We start from the raw sequence: 9528 nt of genomic DNA, 5'->3' as shown, positions 1-9528 counted from the left end.
TTTTCGTTTCTAAGGCTACCTGAAAAAAATTAAAATTTTTTATCATAAACGCCTTAATTTTTTTAAAAAAAAATGAATTCTCGATAAATTTCTATCTCCCACCCCACACTTAAGATCATGCAAGGCCCTCATTGCATGAAATCAGAAAAATGATTAAATTTAGAGGGCAAAGTGATAGGGTGTTTTTAGAAATTTTCAAATTTTTGACCTGTAAATCGTGGAACATGTAGACGAATGCCGCTAAACTTACTGCCAACATAAGAGCATCGTCCATTCCTCGATTATCAACATACATACATCATAATATCAAATGTTGCTGAACTTAATGCCAGTCTTTGAAGTTCAACCACGCTGCACAAAATAACAAACTACATAAATAATAATAAAAATAACGGTGTTTTTACAACCACAACCGTTTATCGAACCACACGATTAATTTAAATATTACAAACCAAACATTGTTTTAATACACACCATAACAAATAACTAGATTATTTAAAAATGTTTCAACAAAATGATCATGGGCTCGTAGGCCTTCAGTTGTTGTAAGGCCAAAAGTAGTTTTCTGAGCCATCTCTGCTTTGGCGTCCTCGTGGGTATTCCTGCTCAAATCGGCTCCTGGCATCCTGCATCGCATCGTTAGTATTATAAATTGGGTAAAGCGGAGGTGGGTGTTCTGGATCAGTGTAGTACTGAGGTGTCAGACGTGTTGTGCCATGGTACTGATCGGGGTTGGAATAATATAACTCGGTGTTATGGTTATTCCAATCAATACCATAACTGTTCCATCCCTGGTTATGTATTTGAGCAACCTGGCGTTGCTCCATTTCTTGCTGACCCAACCTAATACTGTTCATACTGTTGACCAAATCATCCCAACCAGATTGATACGGATACCAAGGACCTTGACCTTGAACATTTGTCTGGGCTTCCATTTCTGCTTCTTCCTCTACCTGCTGTTCCTGCTGCACGTTTGCTCCACTACTACTCGCGCCACCTGCCACAAAAGGCACTAAATGCCCATTTCTGTGACAACCCGGAAATTTCCAACCAAATTTAAACTTTAATCTTTATATGTTTCCTACACGATAAGCAATAGTTGTTAAATTAAATTTCAAGAATTTTAAACTATGTTCATACATTCATTCAACCTCGACCAAGTTCCAACGATTCACGAACCATTAAACGAATATGATTATATATGTATATGTGTATATATATTATAACTTGAAACTTAAACAAAATATTAGATTAAATACTTTAAATGATTGTATCTGTTTCAAAATGTTTATCAATGGAATTAAAAGATAAGATCAAATGATTGAATTATCAGATATATTGAATTATGATTACAAGTCTCTGTTGAAAGGCCCACGTTGATTTGAGAAATCTTTCTATTTTAACAATATTCGAAAAATGGTAAAGGGATTTATAAATAAGAACAAATTGTCAATCATTGAGAACTAGACAAAGGATAGTGGAAGATTGAATCTCATAAAGACTCGATTGATCTATTTAGTTTCAAACGTAAAAAAACGTTTTCAGTTTAAAAAGAACTTTATTATTAAAACGTATATAACTTTTATAAATATCTAGAACCACTTTTGACAACTCATTACTTAACTAGTATGATAAAGATAAAGATATTTATATTTTATTTTATTAAATATATATAACGATTTAAATTAATATTATATATATTTATACGCGTATTATACGTACATAGTTTTATACTTTTACTATACTTAAACTTTACCCTTACTTTATTTTTACTTTACTTTAACTTTAATAATTCACTTTAATAATTCATACTTTAATAATTCACTTTAATAATTCACTTTAATAATTCATACTTTAATAATTCACTTTAATAATTCATACTTTAATAATTCACTTTAATAATTCATACTTTAATAATTTACTTTAATAATTCAAAAATCTATTATAAATAGAATTCAATAGATTTCATTATTTCATAGAAACTTGAAAATATTTTTCTCTAAACTCTCTCAATCGATTTACATATATATATTTACTCCGTATTATTTCAAGATATTATTAGTATACATAAAATATTACGACGGAGTGCTGTCCGAGTGATTTCAAAATTGTTTTTCGAGTGGGATAAGATTAAGGAAATTATGGGTTATAGCTATGGAGGTGATTGAGTATGGTTCATGGGTATGCTCGTGAGGTCAATATAGTGTTTATCATTTCCGTTGCGTCTACGTACCTTTCCTGCAATATTGAATCTCAATATTGATACGTGAGTACTCATAATTTAACTTTTACATACTAATAGTGTATCCCTGACTAGTGCTCGAGTATTTAGGATTATGCATGCTTGTACTTTTGATATTGCCCTTAGACAGGTTAGGTTGAATCTTGAATTAGTTACACTTGCGGTTGAGATAAGGTATAAGATATGCATGTCCTTGGAAAGCTAGCGAAAAATTAAGAACTTTTCCTTTAGATATTGAATGGTTTCGATGAACGGATTAGAAGTTATAATCAATTGAATTTTCGATATTTTTATTAAAAAATGATTATTATTATCGTCGTTTTTATAGTCGTTCTAGTTTTATCTTATTATTATCATTATTATTATCTTTATCAATAAAAGGGATTTATCATTAAAAATTGTTTTTTTTTATTACTATCGTTATTATCGTTAAAATTATAATTAGTATTATTATTATTTTCCAATTATTATTATTATTATTATTATTATTATTATTATTATTATTATTATTATTATTATTATTATTATTATTGGTATTATTATTATTATTATCATTATTAATATATATATATCATTATTTAAAAATGGTTATTGTTATTGTTATTATTATTATTACTATATTATCATTAAGATAATTATTAGTATTATCATTAATAATGTTATAGTAACTATCATTATTAATAATAGTGTAATTAAAACAAATATTTGTAACACCTAATTATTTTGATTACTATTATTATCATTATTATGAACACGATATAAAAGACGATTAAAAGCTATTAAACGAAACGATTAGGAAATAATGGGTAAGAGTATCATGATGAAATTAAAATATTATAAGGTATTGATTTAGATAAAATTATCGTACTTATTATTTTTATCATTACTATTATTATTAAAAGTATCGTTAGTATTAAAACTATCATTTTAATAAAAATTATCATTTTAATAGAAATGTCATTGTTACTATAAAATATCATTATTATTATTATTTTAAATAGAATTATTATTTTAAAGATAATATTAAAAATTATCGTAAATATTAAAGTTATCATAATTAGAATCATCGTTTTATCATAATGTCATCTTAGTAATTATAAATATTGATATTTTTATAATAATAATTATTATTACAAAATAATACAACTTTTACTTACTATCATTATAGATATTATTTTATCAAATAAATATGTGATACAAACATATTTTACTACGTGTAATAACTTACTTTAATAATACCTATCATATTATCTTTATGATATTAAATGAACCTTATAAATTTTATTACTTAATATATATAAAAGTATATTTTATTATATAAATTTAATATAAAATTTTATTTATTAATAAATAAATTATATTATTTACTCTAATAAATCTTTTAAAAAAATATTTAAAAATATAAAATGACGATATTTAAACTATATATTAATCATGTATAGATTTTTGGAAATTATTTTGAGTCAAATTTATTTTTGTTGACTTTTGCATATTAGTCTCGAGCATTAGGATTGTGGTACACTATGACTTGACCTAATTTGTTAGACAAATATTGACCAACACATAAATATATATAATTAATTTAGGTTCGTGAATCCGAGGCCAACCTTGCACTTGTTCAATGACGTTATATGTATTTTTACTACTAAATACAGTATGGTGAGTTTCATTTACCTTTTTACCCTTTATATTTTTGGGACTGAGAATACATGCGCTTTTATAAATGTTTGACGAAATAGACACAAGTAATTGAAACTACATTCTATGGTTGAATTATCAAAATCGAATATGCCCCTTTTTATTAAAGTCTGGTAATCTAAGAATTAGGGAACAGACACCCTAATTGACGCGAATCCTAAAGATAGATCTATTGGGCCTAACAAACCCCATCCAAAGTACTGGATGCTTTAGTACTTCGAAATTTATATCATGTCCGAAGGAGGATCCCGGAATGATAGGGGATATTCTTATATGTATCTAGTTAATGTCGGTTACCAGGTGTTCACCATATGAATGATTATTTTTGTCTCTATGCATGGGACGTATATTTATGAGAACTGGAAATAAAATTCTTGTGGTCTATTAAAATGATGGAAATAAATGATTATGATAAACTAATAAACTCACCAACCTTTTGGTTGACACTTTAAAGCATGTTTATTCTCAGGTGTTAAAGAAATCTTCCGCTGTGCATTTGCTCATTTTAAAGATATTACTTGGAGTCTTTCATAGCATATTTCGAAGAACGTTGCATTCGAGTCATTGAGTTCATCAAAGATTATTATTAAATCAATTTATAGTTGGATAGTGGATATTATGAAATGGTATGCATGCCTATCAATTTTCGATGTAAAGAAAGATTGTCTTTTAAAAACGAATGCAATGTTTGTAAAATATATCATATAGAGGTCAAATACCTCGCAATGTAATCAACTATTGTGAATCGTTTATAATGTATATGAACGGGTCCTTTCAGTTGGTATCAGAGCAGTGGTCTTAGCGAACCAGGTTTGCATTAGTGTGTCTAACTGATAAGTCGTTAGGATGCATTAGTGAGTCTGGACTTCGACCGTGTCTACATGTCAAAAGTTTTGCTTATCATTTCTAGTCAGAAATCATCTACTTATCATCCTTAGGAAATTACTTGCTTATCATTATTAGTCTAAACACGTCTTGCTACATTAATTGCATGAGTAGTGTATAGACAAAATTCATATCTTAGCGTATCTGCTAAATCATATCTTATCGTATCTGTTACTTTAAACTTTGTCTGACATATTCCGTAAATTCCTCCGTAATCTATGAAATCTTTTGCTCTATATATATATATATATAGATATTCTATGTAATTAGAATACCATTCGATAGTCAGAAAATCATTTCATATCGAAAAAAATCCTTTATTCAATCGTACGAAATAGAATTCGTCATTAGTTCAAGTTCCTCAGATTATGAAATGGAATCCCACTCAAGCTCCGAAAGCAGTGTGACCGGAATGGATCAACCAATCAGTCATCACCTATTCTGGATGAATTGGGGATGGGTTCGTAGCCTCCTCAATCATTGGAGACAAGAAGAAGGTGATCCCTTCCATCCACCACATTGTCCTCTTGACGAAGAACCTGAAGCACTTACCGGCGAACCTGTCAGAAACACCATTTCTCTCTCATTTCCAGAGTATCTCGTCACAATTATATACTACATCAAATTCTAGATTTTATTTATCCACTTGTCCGAACCGACAATCATCCCGGTGTAATAGAAGAAGTCAACGAGCTTCGAGCTCGGGTAGTGGCTTTGGAGAATATGGTGCAAAGGTTACAAACACCACCAGCAGCACCAGCAGCATAATCAGTACCACCAACATCAACGTCAACAGTACCATTACCACCCCCAACCACAACCGCGTCGTAAACCTCAACTCCACAATCTGTCCCACGAGCATCAAGGTCATACGTCCTATAAATAACATGGAAGACCAACAACAACAAACGATGAAGTATTAATTCATGACTTCATCGGAGAAATATTTTACGGTGATTATGTAATCTCTAAAATTTTAGAGATTACTTATTCTAGATCTAACCATAAATCAGATGAGTGGACCGAAATGATAAAAGAAACCCTGACCAGAATGGTGCACGATTTACAAACTAGACTTGTTTTACCAACAGCATCAACAGTACCGCCAGCATCACTAGCATCGTCAGTGTTTTCAGCATCAGCATTAGCAGCACCTATAACCTTACAAGCTCCGTCAGTTCAAGAATCACCTCGGACATCATTATGAATCAACAACGAGTATATTGTATCAACGAGTTATGAAGAATTAACTCATTTCCACTGAAGGATTTATATGTATATCTTATATATAAATCTTTAAACCATAATAAATCTTTCCGTACTAAGCTATTATGTGTGAATCTTAACTACTCGGTTAATTCATATTACTAATATGCAATAATGCACGTCCTTCGTCCGCAACTTAACTATCGTTAACTACAACCTCTGTCTCAATTCAATAAATTCCAATTCATAATAAATCAAGTGTATTATTCAAATATATGTTGATTTTACACTTTTGTCATCAATGTACTCGAAACTTTTCAGATAACATCATTCGTACTTTGCGAAGTTCAAAAGAATTTAATGAAAACCAACATCATGCCCCAACAAATAACGAAGTATTGATTCATAATTTCAATATTATTGAAGTAATACTTATGTAATCTCTAAAGCCTTTAAGGGATTATTCAATTCTAGTTTCAACCGTAAATTAAATGAGTTTAATTTAATATTAACTCAATAAATCGATGTTACATCTGAAGAAAATATACATATATATATATATATATATATATATATATATATATATATATATTTTCAAAAAGACTGTAATAAAAATTCTTTTGTACAAAATATTAATTGTGAAATATTTTTTTTAACAGGTAGGTAATACCCGAGAGATATATAAATTCACAATTAATATGTTACATTCTTCGAATCTGATTTAGCAATCATCAACTATACTCACTATTTTCTCAAACAATATATATTCTTTTATAGAAATTAAAACAACCATACCCATTCAAAATTTAATTACATATTATGATTTTGAAATCTCAGAATTCAACTCGAGATATGACCAAAATCATCACTCTTAGATCCTTACATCTTTCACAAGCTATACTTTGACTTCAAAACTGTGTTAGAACATCATATGTATATTAACGATTACAATCTGTGTTCAAAACCCTTCGAAATTCCTGGAGACACTTCAAATAATGAACAATCGAGATGATGATCCAACCACATATTAACCACAGTCTTGCATCTGAAAAGCTCTCGAAACCAGAGTCATAATTTAACACGTATCCATGTCAGACCCTTTGGCATTTATTAGCAAAAATAACTTTGTGATTCCTTTTCAAATTAGTCAGTTTTTTCATAGCTTTAGCAAGTCAACTTCGACTTTTCAGTTGAAACAGTCTTATTATAACCTTGATATAGACGTTGCCCTTTCGTCATCGTTACCGGAGAACCTTTTATGTCTCACCACATTAAAAATAAACTTACCAACAACTTCACTGATCTTTGACTTTCCGAAAAGTCATTATATTTATCGAAACCCCATCATTTACTCATCCGCATCTTGTAACAAGAATTGTCATGCCAATTACTGGGAATCAGCAATTAGTATTTTGAAATCTTGCAGCATGTCTCTGCCAACGGTTATAGGTGTATATATAATGTCTATCTCCTAGATTTATATACTTTGAATGTGAAGTTTCTGAAAAACACCCTAAACTGCGAATTAGTTCTCCGAAGTTTGGAAAATGCTGATGAAGCAGCAAAAACTGTAAACGACCTTAACAGTCAAAAGTTTGATAATAAAGGATAGTGTGTTGGAAAAGCTTAGAAAAAGAGAAGGTTTGGAACTGGAAAACGGATTAAGCAAACCATGAAGGAGGCTATGGACAAATCACAAAGACTAAACCTGCCTTCAAAGAATCCAAATGATTCAGTGTCTGCTGAAATTATTATCAAATACCTTACTCCTGACTCTAAACCCTTGTGAATAATATTCTTCATCATCCTCTGATCTTAGATATTCTAAAATATCATCATATCTTTCATTATAAATATCCTCCATATTTCTGAAGATATTTTCTTAATTTTTCTTATTTGAAATCATTTACCTCTTCGCGCTATCTGTATTACATCATAAAAGAAACTATTTTAGTTTCTAAATTCTGAAACATTCAAGTTTAAAATAGGAATATTTTAAAGTAGTGTTGGGAACTGAAGCATGAATTAGTATAATATAATGACACTTGATCAACGTGATTATATTACAGTAAGTCATGCTGAGTTTCTAAATAGAACATGATGATTCACAGATCATAACATCATCATGTGCCATGTTATACAACTCTTGTATTCTATTTAACCTCTAAAATATCAAGAAAATATTTCTTGATGATTCGGCCTTTTCCAAGGTATTCTAGTAATTTGACAAGTCAAGATCGTGCCATCACAATTTCCTTCCTAGAACATTAACAATGTTCATTCCGAAATTCATATATGTGAATTCTGGACCATTACAAGCGGTGCTTAATCGCAAGAAGAAGAAACGAAAGGACAAAACTCCGAAATAGAAATTGGGGTATAAATTGCAGCAAATAAAAGAGAGCATTAACTGTGAATGATAATGATTATAGAAGACAGAAGCAGAGACTTTGAAATATAAGGGAACATATAAAGCCCAACGATAAACCAGAAATTATAAACCATATATATCGATGCATATAGCAATATAAAGACACGGGAGAACTAGAAACACTATAAACCCAAGAGTATAGTAGAAGTAAATAGATTCTTCCGGCGGTAGATGAAAAAGAAGAATGACCGATATGAAAGTTAGAAGTATATCGAGAATCAGAACTGGATGGAGCATATTGATGAATACTTTAAAATATGAGTTGAGGGGGAAAGAATAGAAGGTGATGAAACATGACTAGGAACTTAGAAATCAACAGATTTAACTCACACAATGGCGGAATAAGTGAATCAAACCCTCTAGTGAATAGGTTAAGTTTTTTTTTTGATTAATTTAGTCAAACCACAACTAAATCAAGTGTGATTAGATCAACACCTAGAGCTATTATTCACCACCTGGGTGATTTGGACTGAGAGAGAATCGGAGGAGCTCACTAGATCTGAGTGTGTGTAACAAATGAGAGGCTTAACCTAAAATGAAGAACATAAGACTTTATATACCCCTGTTGTTAACTCACCCATATGATTCATTCATCACACGTACGAGTTGGATTCATCAGCCGTACGGGTGATCACTCACTCGTGTCTTCTCATTTAGGTTGTAATTGTGACTTAGCTCAGCATCAACCGTGCGTATGAGCCTGTTAGCCGTACTAGTGAGGCTTCACTCGTACGTCTGACTAAGTCTAACATAGTCAAACATCTAAATCTCGTTCCTGCAATTCCTGTAACCACATACAAACACGGATATTATAATAACGAGCAATCATGGTGGCCTGTAAACTGTTGTACCTGCAATGGACGTGGGTAGATGTCTAGGGACTTGCATAAAATGCATCAACAGAAGGTGTGAGTTGTAAGGAAACGAAGGAGGTAAATTTATAAGAAAATCTCCGACAGAACAATTAAAATGGACGATCGCATTTAAAGCGGATCTTAATTCCCTTGATTACCGGAGAGTCAAATCTTATTAAGAAGATTTTCTTCAAATCCCTTGAAATCTGGGA

This window comes from Rutidosis leptorrhynchoides, chromosome 1 (genome assembly GCF_046630445.1).
Source record: "Rutidosis leptorrhynchoides isolate AG116_Rl617_1_P2 chromosome 1, CSIRO_AGI_Rlap_v1, whole genome shotgun sequence".
Classification (NCBI taxonomy): Eukaryota; Viridiplantae; Streptophyta; class Magnoliopsida; order Asterales; family Asteraceae; genus Rutidosis; species Rutidosis leptorrhynchoides.
This window is presented reverse-complemented; position numbering follows the sequence as displayed.